Raw genomic sequence first — 13679 nt, 5'->3', positions numbered from 1 at the left:
ATTTACCCAACCTTGCTGAAAGACCTTTTCTGGTTTGACTTGTAATTATAGAAAAAGATAGAAATAGAAACAGAAGGAGAAGGGACAAGGGAGGAGACACTTAGGAGTGGGAACTGCAAAGGTTCCCACCTGAGTGACAGACCCCATAGAAATAGAAAAGAGGGTACCCAAATCCCTCTGCCCTTCACCCCTTTTCCCAACCCCTAAATTGCAAATATTAAAAGCCATTCATTAGTCAGATAGCATTCCAGAATGTCTGTGAGAGGAGCGGGAGGGGAATCGCAGCTTGGACTAGCTGCCTCTATCTTGAAGCCAGACCACCCACTGTGAAGTTGCCTGACCTCAGGGGAGGCTTGCATGATCCCCGCCCTCATTCAGAATCAGATTGGGGCCCCCCATACCTCATCTTATAAGGAAGCCTTGCCCCAACTCCTGTTGGGTGGCACGACCATCCAGGTCACCCAGTTTAGGGGTGACACCCCTTCAAAGTCTCAGCAGAGTATATTTGGTGGGAGGGGAGAGCTAGAAGAGAGTCTCACCTCATATTCTCTCTTTTTCCTCCTTCTATCCTAACATTGATTACTGACTGTCTTTATTACTACAGTTTTTACAGGGTCTCATTTATCATTATACTTTTGGTGGAGCCAGCTTAGGTAAAGAACCTAAATAATTCTGAAAAAAAAAAAAGCCTCTGTTTGAATCAGACAGCAGCCATTTTTCTCGTGTCTACAGCTTAGCAAAGGGGACAAACTTAGGAAGCAAAGAAAATTTAAAGGAACAATACCATAGAAATTTTACATTCAAACTGGTACAATGGATCCATCATTGGTGAAAACAATTTGTACCATGATGGGAATCCTTACTTTACTATACAACTTTTTGACTATGATTTCTGATTTCTGAATTGTAGTGATCCCAGGCTATATAATAGGAATCATAGAAATATATGATTTCTGCCAATGGTTGAAGCTAGAAATAGGTCAGGTCTTTGCTTTTATACCAACCACAATTGCAGTCATTATCTCATTCCTCCATTTCTATTGGTCCTTAAAGAATTTAGTGCACAAATTTCTGGGACAAAAGGATGATAGCACTGTATTGATAATGACATTAAGAAAGGAGATAGCCAAATCACTTGAAGAGAATGCTCAGTTGAAAGAGGAAAAATGGATCACAGCAGGAAACAAAATAGAAATAGCAATACAAATAGCTGATCACATACAAACACAGCAAAGAAAAGAGAGGAAGTGGCAAAAGAACCAGCAGTACCAATATTACCAATTATTTATCACACAGTTTTGCAGCTAGATTCTGGATTTTTCCATATAAAAAGATAAGCCATTCACTGCTGCAGATCTAGACATCCTAAAACAATGAATGCCTGCTTTTTAAAAAAATCCCTTCAAGGCCATAAAAGAATTTAAGAGAGCATTAAGATTTTTTGATCCCACATTTTCAGACATTGAAATTCTTCTTTCTGAATTATTTACACCAGCAGAGAAAGCACAATTTATTGAGGAAACCCAAAGGACCACAAACTTAACATCTTGGCCCCAATATTATGAAGATCTAGAATTAAACAGTCATCAGAACCTAGTATGCCTAAGAAGAGCTAGGGAAGATCTTGTAGAAGTTATGAAATCCTTTGCTAAGCATCCTGATTCCTGGGGGAAATTTGAAAAACTAAGGCAAGAGATAAATGAGCACCATTCGACATATTTAGATAGGCATGTTGAAGCTGGGGGAAAAGATTTTGGGCTTCCAAGACTTAAATGAACCCAACTTGCAGCACATAAGGAGACAGTTTATTAAAGGCAGTTCCCTACCAATTAAGACATACTTTAATTTGCATTGTCTGGGATTGAAATCATTAAGTTTGGAAGACCTATGTAAAACTGCTGCATATGTTCACTCAGGAAGTCAGGAAGCCAAAGAATCCAAAGAGTCCATTAGAGAAAAAGATGAAATCATAAAAGATTTAAAGGAGCAATTCAAAGAGGCTAAATTTACCATCAAACAAAAAGAAATAGAGGACATCAAAAACCTCGCAGCCCTACACGTATATAAAACCAGACCTCAGTACCAACAACCCAGACAAACTAGTAATAAATTTAATAATAATAATATAAGATATTTTCTTTGTGGAAAATCAGGGCATATAGTGAAAAATTGTCACCTCAAAACCCAACTTAACAGCAACAACAACAAAAGAAGCAATTACAATAATGCATACACAAAATCTAGATACAACACTCAAGAGAGAAAACAAATGTAATCACAATTGTGCTTTATCTAGTCAGCATGCTCCCAACCTTCAGACTATGCAAAAGTACATAGCACAGGGTGTAAAACTTTGTTATTCCCAAGTACTAACAGGATAACATGATACCTTATGATGCCAGGAAACAGCCCAGGAACATAAGGGAAAGTCCAAGGGGTGTGGCAATGGGAAATGACATAAAAACCATGATATAAGAGACTTGGGCATGGAAATATGCTATGGACATGGAAAAGCAAAGATAAAATCTAGGGATCAGATAGAAGAAGAGAATCAAAAGATTAGGGATGTAATAGAAATCAAAAACAGAATTTATGGGATAAGAGATAATGATTCAAAGGGAAAGGAGGAAAATACAAATGCATTTACATCAGACTTTAAACCAAACATAATGACTATAGCACTAACAAATGATAAGGAAATTGCAACATGCAAAGTACCAGTAACAACAGATTTAAACTTAAAATCTTCAACACTTAATGACAAGAAAGTTCCAGATATGCAAGATCATATCATAAAGATAGAACATACACAAAAAGATCAACTAATGAAAAATCCAAATGCAATAGTTCAAGAGATAAGCTTAAATGGGTGTTCTGAGCAGTTTCACACACAGACAGGCAATGATATGAAAGAAACTGCAAAACAACTTACAATAAAGACCATTGGGAAGGAAAGAGAATTATCCTTAAGCACTGAAAGAAGCAAACCTCCAAGAGAGTTGGCACATGAAAAGGTTAACAGAGAAAAAAATTGCATAGATATATTAGGACATTCAAACTTAAATTCAACAGTAAAAGACTTTAAGCCAAAAAAAATCTCTGAGAAAAACTTTGATTCAAAAACTTCCAAACTTACAAACTTGTGTTATTTCAGGAATGTCTCCACCTAGAGAGAACTCTAACTGCTTAAGAGATAACCAAATAGAGGAATCACTCACACAGAACAATGAATTAATCCATAAAATAATACATCCAAGCCAGGGTAACAGTCAAGAAAACAACATGTTAATGTCATACAGAAACAACAAGGTAGGGGAAGTAAATGCATTGCAAGATCAAAATGCATTGTAATCTGGGGGTCCAAAGCCAAAACAAACAGTAATCACTTTACAACATTAGACAGAAAATAATGAACAACACATGACAAGCATGCTACCAGAAAATGACTTAGCAGATATAGACATGGAAGCATTTTTAGCATTAAATGTAATTAATACCAAGCCATCACAACCATACCCTGTTTACACAGACTCTGATGACATGAGCTCTGATGATGAAAAGGAAGTGAAAAGACTATATTGAGAAGCAAATATACCAGTAATCAGAGTACCAGATATAGGTATTGAGGAAAGACGTGAGTGGCTATGTTTCATACATGTACTGGATGACTAATCCATCAAAAGTACAGAACACATAAAGAAGAGCCTAAATACAGACTGTAAACATAATGTGGAAAAGACTGTAGCAATGAAAACAGTATATGAAAGGAAATAAACCAATATTGGATTGCTAGTTCCACCAATAGAGAGCATTACCCCATAAAAGAAAAGCATATGTAAGTGGATATTGATCCACAAAACCTAGCTAAGTCATTGCAAAACACAAAATCATTGCAAAACATCTGAAAGTGCATATAACAGTTATACACAAACAATTGATTGACATTACTGACAAAGCATCACAATCCACACTGTTCCTGTACCATAGAGCCTGTCTGACAACATGTATAATGACAGATAACATGTGACAGAGAAACAGAGAAGGGGACAAGCATCAAGAGAAGAAAAAAATTGGGAAAATCATCAAGAAGAAAGATGCAAGAGAAGAGTACTTGAAAAGACATTGTGGAAAAAAAAAACTTTTGAACTTTGAACTTTGCAAAAATGGACAATTGCACAAAGAAGAGGACAGAAGGAAATGATTTACATAAGACTGGTGTGGCAGTACCACAACAACACAAATTAACCTCACACTTTAGGGAAAATGCAACTACAGTATATAACATCAAAATACAAGAGAAATCTACAGACAACATGAAGAAAATTGAGAACATTGAAAACAAGAGTGAGTATTTTGCATGCATAGTATATAAAGAGAACACAAAACTGATATCTAGCGGAGACCTCATGTAAATAAGTGAGTGTCTGAAGATTGTGAAAATAGAAAATGTATACGTGTCTATAATGTAAATAGTTGCAAGTTCCATAAGACTTTAACCACGTAAGAAGATCAAGCAATTTTCTTGTCTGGTTAACATCAATATGCAGAACTAATGCTTGTACAAATGTATAATAGTGTACATAATGTAAATTTTATATGTACTTGTAATAAAGGTTGGAAAAGTAGAGTAGAATTTTAAATAATATTCCCTAACCATGTAGATACTGTAGCATACTAACAATTTAGCAGATAATTTGTACATTAGATATAGGGAAGTGCAGAAAAGGCTAGGGAAGTTCACAATTTTTAGCAAACTAGTGAAGGGAAAGTATAAGAATAAAATATATGTGTTGTTAAATAGATAACTAAGAATACCAACATACTAAAATAGATTCTCAGTATAAAAATTAACATTGCATTTAAAACATAGATAGTTTAAACATAATTTGATATCAGCTAGGAATAATAAGATAGCTGTATTGCATTACTTGATAAACTTATACATTAAAAGTAGAAACAAGTTAAAAATTCTGTTAAAATCATAGATGAGTTAAATAATAATGTAGAAGAGTTTAAGGATAAGAAAACTGTTATACTGTAAACTTAGACATTGTGTTCAACGGAAAATTTTTCGTGTTGCAAAATTGTGTTGTACCCTGTAAATATTGTTATATAAATTTCAACCCTCATCCCCCTACCAACCTCTCCAAAATCCATCTTAGAATAGGAATAGATAATTAGTATAGTGATAAGACAATATAAAGATTTATTATTTTGGAGGGAGGGGGAACATAAGATAAGAATAGGAAATAGTGATGCATGAGTTAAGTGGGACAAAGTCCCACCACACAAAACCTGGATACTGTAAGGATGGAGGATGGGACAAAAAAGAGTCAGAAGAAGGCCTTGGTGACAGTTACTGACAGTTGGGACCAGAGAGGGAATTCTGGAAGTTTCTCCAGAGGAAGAAGTCGAGGGGAGGTACTTCAGGCAGAGGACTGAGAGAGGGAGGAGGAGGACATCTCAGATTGGATCCAGTCCTGAGGGCTTCCTGAATCTTTCTTTGGACATTGAAACCTGGATTCCCTGGTCAAAGGCATCCCATCACTTCTCACCCAGCAAGACTTCAACTATAGAGTTTGATAAGTGTTTGGACTCCATTTTCGGAGGAATCACTTGGGCTCCTTCTCCATTTATCCAACCTTGCTGAGAGACCTTTTCTAGTTTGACTTGCAATTATAGAAAAGGATAGAAATAGAAACAGAAGGAGAAGGGACAAGGAGGAAACACTTAGGAGTGGGAACTGCAAAGGTTCCCACCTGAGTGATGTACCCTATAGAAATAGAGAAGAGGGCACCCCAAAATACCTCTGCCCTTCACCCCTTTTCCCAACCCCTAAATTGCAAATATTAAAAGCCATTCATTAGTCAGATAGCATTCCAGAATGTCTGTGAGAGGAGCGGGAGGGGAATCGCAGCTTGGTCTGGCTGCCTCCATCTTGAAGCCAGACCACCCACTGTGAAGTTGCCTGACCTCAGGGGAGGCTTGCATGAACCCCGCCCTCATTCAGAATCAGATTGGGGTCCCCCATACCTCTTCTTATAGGGAAGCCTTGCCCCAACTCCTGTGGGGTGGCACAACCATCCAGGTCACCCAGTTTAGGGGTGACACCCCCTCAAAGTCTCAGCAGTGTATATTAGGTGAGAGGGGAGAACTAGAAGAGAGTCTCACCTTAAAGACTTTCTTTCTCTCTCTCCCCTACTATCATAATATTGGTCATCTGGCTCTTATTATTCTTATAGTCTTTTATGTGCTCTCTGATATGGCCCACAATCTGGGCTGTTGGGGTATCTCTGAAGCCTTTATACCCCCATATCAAATTGATTTACAATATAAGAAATGTTTTCATAATACAATTTATAAACGTGATATAGATATAGAGTAAAAGAGACACCAGACTTTAGCCAAGTCCCACTGTGAGCCCACTAAATTCTGAAAGCTATGCATTTATTTAGAATGAGGAAATATAGTGTAGGGTAATGTGCATAATAAGAATTTCACTCAAAGAGGCAAAGATAATAAAGTTAAGGGAGGCAGGGAATCCAGAAAAAAAGTAGAAAAATATTTTCCATTCATTGTCCCAAATCTATGCCAAAAAAAGGTAGAATTGTGTTTATATTACTTCTTTTTTTTTAACCATTTCCTCCCACCTTAGAATCAATACTATGTACAGTGATCCCTCACCTATCACAGGAATTACGTTCCAGAGACCCTCCTACTACATTTGGGGGACTCCTGACTAACTGACTAGTAGTTATATTAGATTCCCATTCTAAAGTATTTTCTAAAATTCCACTCTTTATTTCAAATGTAGTTTCGCTAAGACCTTGACCTAAGTTGAATAGTGGAGCTGAAAAAAAAGTAAATGCATTTAAAATAAATATTTCTCAAAATTTGTTGACCATATTTGTTGAACAATTTTTAAATGTTCTAATGATCAGGTCTTTAAAGCCAATAAGTATGTATTGTGAAATGGTGATTAAATCTAAAAATGGGCAGGGTAGAGTTAATCCCATCTTCACAATAGTTCATAAGTAATTGTTCTCATTAAGAGTATGCAATAATGTATCATTGTGATTTATCAGACTCACCTTAATGAATGGAATATGATTTTCTTCCTTACCATATGGACAACTAACAATTTACTTGAAGCACCAGAGGGTCATCAGTTATCCTGGGCTGAAAGAACTCCAAGGTATTTGAAAAGAAGCTACTCGGTGGGGACATGTGTACAGATAACATTACTTTTAAGTATTACCAACACATTTCAAATAGTTCACTATGGAAACTTTTTTTTTGTTATAGATTATATCAATTTCATCTATAATGTCTGCCAACAGCAAAAGGTGATGAAATAAGTTACTATATTGAAACATTTCAGGACAAAGTCTTCTCTTAGGGTATTCTGAAGAAATAATGCTACCTAGACTTACATATAAGTCCTCATTGGCAAACATATTCTGTTATGGTTTATATTTCATTTTATAGTTTGGTCTACAGGGGGAATTGAATCTTGGAAATAGGGTATATATTATAAAACCAATAATCTTGTGTTTTTACCACATCTCAGAGAACAGAAATTGGGAAGTCCATCCTATTTCTCAAAATATATCATACCACAGAGATAGAAATATTCATTTTAGGGTCATGTACACTTACTGAATGAATCGTAGTGATAAAATTTCTATTATATATATATATATATATTCCAAGTAATGAGCAAAGGAATGGTACTCAGCCTACCTGACGCCTCTTTTAAGAATGAATTTTAGTTTGATTTCCATTGACAAATTAAAATATTCCAATAAAAAGATTATAGGAAAATGGAATAAGAAAAAGAACATGCAAAATAAAACAAATACAAATTGTAAATGTCTCTAAATTATCACTACTTACCAATTGCTAACCCCATATATATATAGACAACATTGAAGTCGAACTTCATTGACTCTTTTAAAAAATGAGAAAAAAAATTAATGAATTATGTATTTTCTTTTTAGGAGTACAGTTCACTACTGAACTGTTTTGAAATGTTTTCCATTTCCATTTTTAATTGTTAGATAAATTTCCTATACTTAATGAAATGGGCCACCAATAAGATTTCTGAATATTATTTAGATTCTCCTGTGTATAATTAATGTATTTTATAACAGTTCTTAATTTGCCCTCAGGATCCAATTCATGTACTGGGAGAATCTGGCTGTGATTAAAATAATACATTCCTGGATATTTATGAAAATGCATTATGGAGGACTAATCTTGTACAGAGTTGAATAAAATTCACTTATCCTGTTTTTAAAATCCACTAGAATATTGGATATCAGTAAAAATGAAGACACAAATACTTATACTGTGGTTGTAACATCTTTCAGAAAAAAGTCATTAAGCCTATATTTATCATTTAATATTATGGAAATAAAGTCATCCTAGAAGACCCTAGGATCAGTGCATTTTGCAATGAAAATAAATAAGTTGGCTTGGTCTAGATTATTTTTTCCCATAAATACCTTTGGTTTGTCTTGGCATTTATACATCACCAGAAGGCCATTATCCAGTGACATATTCTATCCCACTGACATTATCACTCAATTGTGGTCGATTTCATTTTCAAGAAGGTCCCAGAGAGCAGTAGACAAGTTACAATCAATCAGGGGCATAATTATAAAAAAGTCATATTAATCTTAAAAAAGAAAGAAAAAAACACAATTGCATATATACATATTTAAATTTCACAATTAGCTTCCAAATTACCTTTGAAATCATAATATAATGTACACATTAACTTATTGCTCAGATTTATTCTATGGAAATTTATTCTTTTTTTTTGAATGATACTGTTTATCTCTTTGTCTGTCTTTCTCTCTATATATGTATATGTATATACATATATATATATGGATTTTTAAAAACCTTTACCTTCTGTCTTAGAATTGATACTAAGTATCCCTTGCAAGACAGAAGAGCAGTAAGAGCTAGGCAATTGGCATTAAATGACTTGCCCAGGATTACACAGCTAGGAAGTATCTGAAATCAGATTTGAACCCAAGACCTCTCACTTCTAAATCTGGCCTTCTATGCCATGAGTCACATTGCTGCCCCTGTGTTGTGTATTAATATCATGGATGAATAGATCTACAGAGTCAAAATCTTAATTTGAGATCCTAGATATTAGTAAATTAGTGAAAATCTGTAGATTAGTGAAAATCACTGTCAAGTAAGGCAGCAGCTAGTCAAGGGGTGGTGATATACCCAGATCAAATCAGGCATCTCACTTATGAATAGGTATAATATGGGCAATGAGGATGATCATTATCAGAGTAAGGGATGAGAGACAACAAGGCTCTAGATAAGATGTAGTAGATAAGGCAAGAGACAGGGAATTTGATCATTTAGAACCAAGATGACTTCTGTGTAACTAGCCTGTATATAATTACTTCTCTCAATGGGAAGTTATCTTAAAAGTAACTGAAGACAGTCAGCTATTTTTCCAGTGATGGGAAAATCAACTCCCACTTGAGACAAAACATTCCATTTTGGGAAAACTTTAATTGTTAGGAAGTCTTTTTTAATGTTAGTCACAATCAATTTTTCCTCTAACTTTTACCCATTACTCATGATTGTATCCTCTGGGGCTATGCAGAAAAAGCCTAATTTCATTTCATCCTGAGAGTCTTTCCAGTTTTTGAAGCAGTTATATTGATTCCATTATATCTTTTCATTTTTTAGTCTATAAATCCCCATTTCTTTCACATGATCCCTACATAATATGATCTTAGGTCCTTCACCATCCTGTTTGCTTTTCTCTAGTTACTCTCCATCTTATTTATCAATATCCCTCTTAAAATGTCGAATCCAGAATTGAGCTCAACATTCCAGATTTTGTCTAACTAGGACCCAGGATGCAAATTACCAACCCCTTTCCTTTGGCAATTATACTCCTTTTCATGGAGTTCAACATCATTAATTGCTTTTGGTTTCCATGTCACACTGTTTACTCAGAAAAAGGTTTCATCCTGCTGAAGCCTCCAGGGGAAGGGGAGAGGAAATGGAAAAGGAATAAGGATTTAGAGCAGTGGTTCCCAAACTTTTTTGGCCTACTGCCCCCTTTCCATAAAAAATATTAGTGCCCCTGGAAATTATTTTTTTTTAATTTTAATAGCAATTAATAGGAAAGATAAATGCACCTGTGGTCATCACCACTCCCTCTGGATTGCTGCAGCAACCACCAGGGGGCGGTGGTGCCCACTTTGGGAATCACTGATTTAGAGTGTGTACTATGTCAGTCATAGTCCTAAGCACTTTATAAATGTGATCTGATTTGATTCTTACAACCCTGCAAGTTAGGTGCTCTTATGATTTCCATTTTGCAATTGAGGAAATTAAGACCAAAAGAGGTTAAGTGATCTACACAGGGCCCAATAGCTTGTAAATGTCTGGAGTTGGATTTAAAATCAAGCTGTTCTAACTTCAAGCCCAGTGCTCTTGACAGTAAGTTACCTACTTGCCCCAAAAGGGATTGAAATTTAACATTGATAGCTCATCTTGTATTCTTTAGTTACATTTTAATAGGTTAGATTTGGTACACTGATCTAGATTCTCAGAAACTACTTGAAGTCTTTGCAAATTTGCTACTTCAACATTTTAATGAATTGGTAATTTCATTGATACAGATAATCCCATCATTTTTATAGATCACCGCCTACTCAATGTGTTCATTTTGTATAACTCTTGTCTATATACTCCCACTAATATTCTAAAGGGGAGGGTAACTGTTCCATATATGGAGACTTTCTGAAGATTATTTGATATCACTTGCAAATCTGTTGAGTATTGTATAAATGGAGATTTTGAACCTTGGACTTCATCCCCCGTAAATTCCTTAGTATTTCCCCAAATTCCCTTTAATCTCTCCTACAGATCCTCATTTGCATGGTCACATTATTGATTTGTAAGTGCTGTATCTCCTCCCTCTTTCTTTTTTGCTCTGGCGAGTGGGCTGAAAAGTTAGGTCTCTTACTTTAGTTATTATTAATAAAACTTGATTAAATATAATACTTAGTTATTGCATATTAATTTTAATCTTCACAGTATGATGACCATCCATCTTTTATCCATTGATATATGATTGACCTAGCTCCTTTTCTGGACAGGCATTTTTTCAAACAATATATTTTGCATCATTTCTTATAATCATTTTATCACTGGTGTTTATGGAGTAGCCAGTCTATGCTCCTGTCTTTTCTCCTTTGCCTTTTTAATGATTCACAATTGCAATTTCTATGAATTTCTGGTATTCTGTTACAGAAACATGACATCATAGAGAGAAAAACAGGTAAATTCAGCAGTGCCAAAAGATGGGGTTTTGTTTCAGTTAGGGTAATATTTTTGTGATTAATTTTTTCAGATGTAAATTTACCCATTATCCACTGGATAAGCATCATTTATTAAGTCAATAAATTTTTTTAAGATTCTACTACATGCCAATCACTATGCTAAATGCTGAATCCCAACAGTTAATGTTTGTAGATGGCCTAAAAATTATGTGATTGTCAACATTACCTGCCTAGTCTTCTGCTGCCATAAATTTAGACCAAGCAAAATGCATGACTGCTTGTAATTTGTTAGTTTTCTTTATTTCATGGGTGACCATGGCCAAAAAATAATTAGCCAGTGGCCAGTCTACTGATGACACATGTTTTTAAATTTTTTTCTTAGTTAGACTAGTCTATGGATACTATATGAAATCTTTTGTCCTTATGAGGCTTAAAGTTATTCTAGCATTGTTACATAATGTAGACCTTGTACTCTTGCTCTAACAATCTTTAAGAATAAAATGTTACCTCCTCACTTGGATGAAGCATCGGAGAAGGACTCATATGGAAAGCAAATTTGGCAAATATACTATTTATGTTCTTACCCATGTCATTGATTAAACTAACAAAATCAACAACAATGAATAGCACTGGATTAAGGGAAAATATTGAAGAATAATTCTAGAGACTTTTTCTCCACTGGGATATTGCCCCTTGTGAGGATTTTCTTTGAGTCCAGTCATGTAATCACCCCTGAATTCATACACCCAAATATATTTTCATATAGTCTACATTTCTCCCTCTTCCCACAAAGACAGTTTGAAGGGCTTTATTAAATATTTTGCTGAAATCTAGCTAAGTGTCTCTGGTGAAGTTTAGGCACAAGTCTTCATGATTTCAAATCCAGCATTCAAAGGCACATCAGTAATATAAATGGACTGTGACATATCAAGTCAATTACTTTGGTTAGCTAATAATGAAACTGGATCTCAGCAAAGGTGCTTTGATTGTTTGCCACAAAATCAATTGTGAAGACAGTTCAAAATACCACTTAGGGGCCTGTTTGGTTGCATTGTACTGATGCAGTTTTAGTCAGGCATAGAATCATGTGAACTCTTTAAGGCAACTGGGGTACAGTTGACTGTAGCAATTCACTAAATAGTGCCCAGGAGTCTGGAAACTCGGAATCATTTCAAACATAACTAAGTTTCTTCCAGGATATTTAGCTTCAATATGACTCAGGTCACAAGGTACTATTCCATATGTAACAATCTAAACACTCCATACTCTCATTAATAACTTGAATCTATCTAGAGGAATACCAGATGAAGTTAACATTATTTATATTCAAATATCTGATTTTAACATTGGAATATTTTCTAAATGTATTTCTCAACTCATTTACCTAGTCAACAAGCCTTTGTAAATTGAAATTAAAAAGAAATGAAAGGAAAAATTTCAGCAAAACTAATTAATGCATCAATCAAATAAATATGGCAATATATAGAAGATTCCAAATAAATTATTTCCTACCTCTGCTAAGGAAGGAAGTATACATTTTTATCTCTCTGGGGCTAAGCTTGATCATTATAATTATACAATATAGACTTTTGTCAGCTAGGAAGCTAGATGGTGCTGTTACTAAAGCACCAAACTTAGAATTAGGAAGACTCAACTTTATGAGTTCAAATCTGGCCTCAGACACTTACTTAGTTGTATGGCCAGTGTAACAGTCAAGCCTCAACCCAGAATTCCAGGGCCCCACCCCACTAGAGAAATCTGGTTGAGGATGCAGTTGAGGGAGTTAGGGGCAGTTGGTTCTTGGGGTTGGAAGTGAGCAGATCATTCTGCTTGCTGATCCCAGTTCTTGATTGCTTTGGAGGCCTTGTGGCTTAAAATCTTCACAAGCCATTTTGGTTCTTCCCAGCAGCTAGCCTGTTTAGCTGAACTAGACCTTTCCAGCAACAGCACAATCATTATTTAGTTATTTAGATAGTAGAAGAAATTAATTATAGGCATTAAGGGCAATCTAGATATAAAGGCTACCTTCTCCCTCCTTGGGGGAGGGGCTATTTCAACCTAACAGTTTAGGGCTTCCCAGAACTTATTCTACTCTTAACAAAACCTCCCTCCCTTTCCCTGCCTCACTTATCAGTAAGCCTTCACCTTTTGGGAGCAGTGCCTGGCTATTATTTTGGGGAATACTCACAACAACCATTTTCAAACTTAGTTCCTTCAGCTGTGTGACCCATACAAGTCAGATCTTTCTTCTGTCCCTGATAATTTCATGACATCAAGTTTCTCCTAATTTCCCCTAATCAAATCTGTGGGGAAATAAGTTGAGAAAAGTCAACATCTTTAGGAGAC

The sequence above is a fragment of the Gracilinanus agilis genome, chromosome 1 (assembly GCF_016433145.1).
Source record: "Gracilinanus agilis isolate LMUSP501 chromosome 1, AgileGrace, whole genome shotgun sequence".
Lineage (NCBI taxonomy): Eukaryota > Metazoa > Chordata > Mammalia > Didelphimorphia > Didelphidae > Gracilinanus > Gracilinanus agilis.
Note: the sequence above shows the minus strand (reverse complement) of the source record.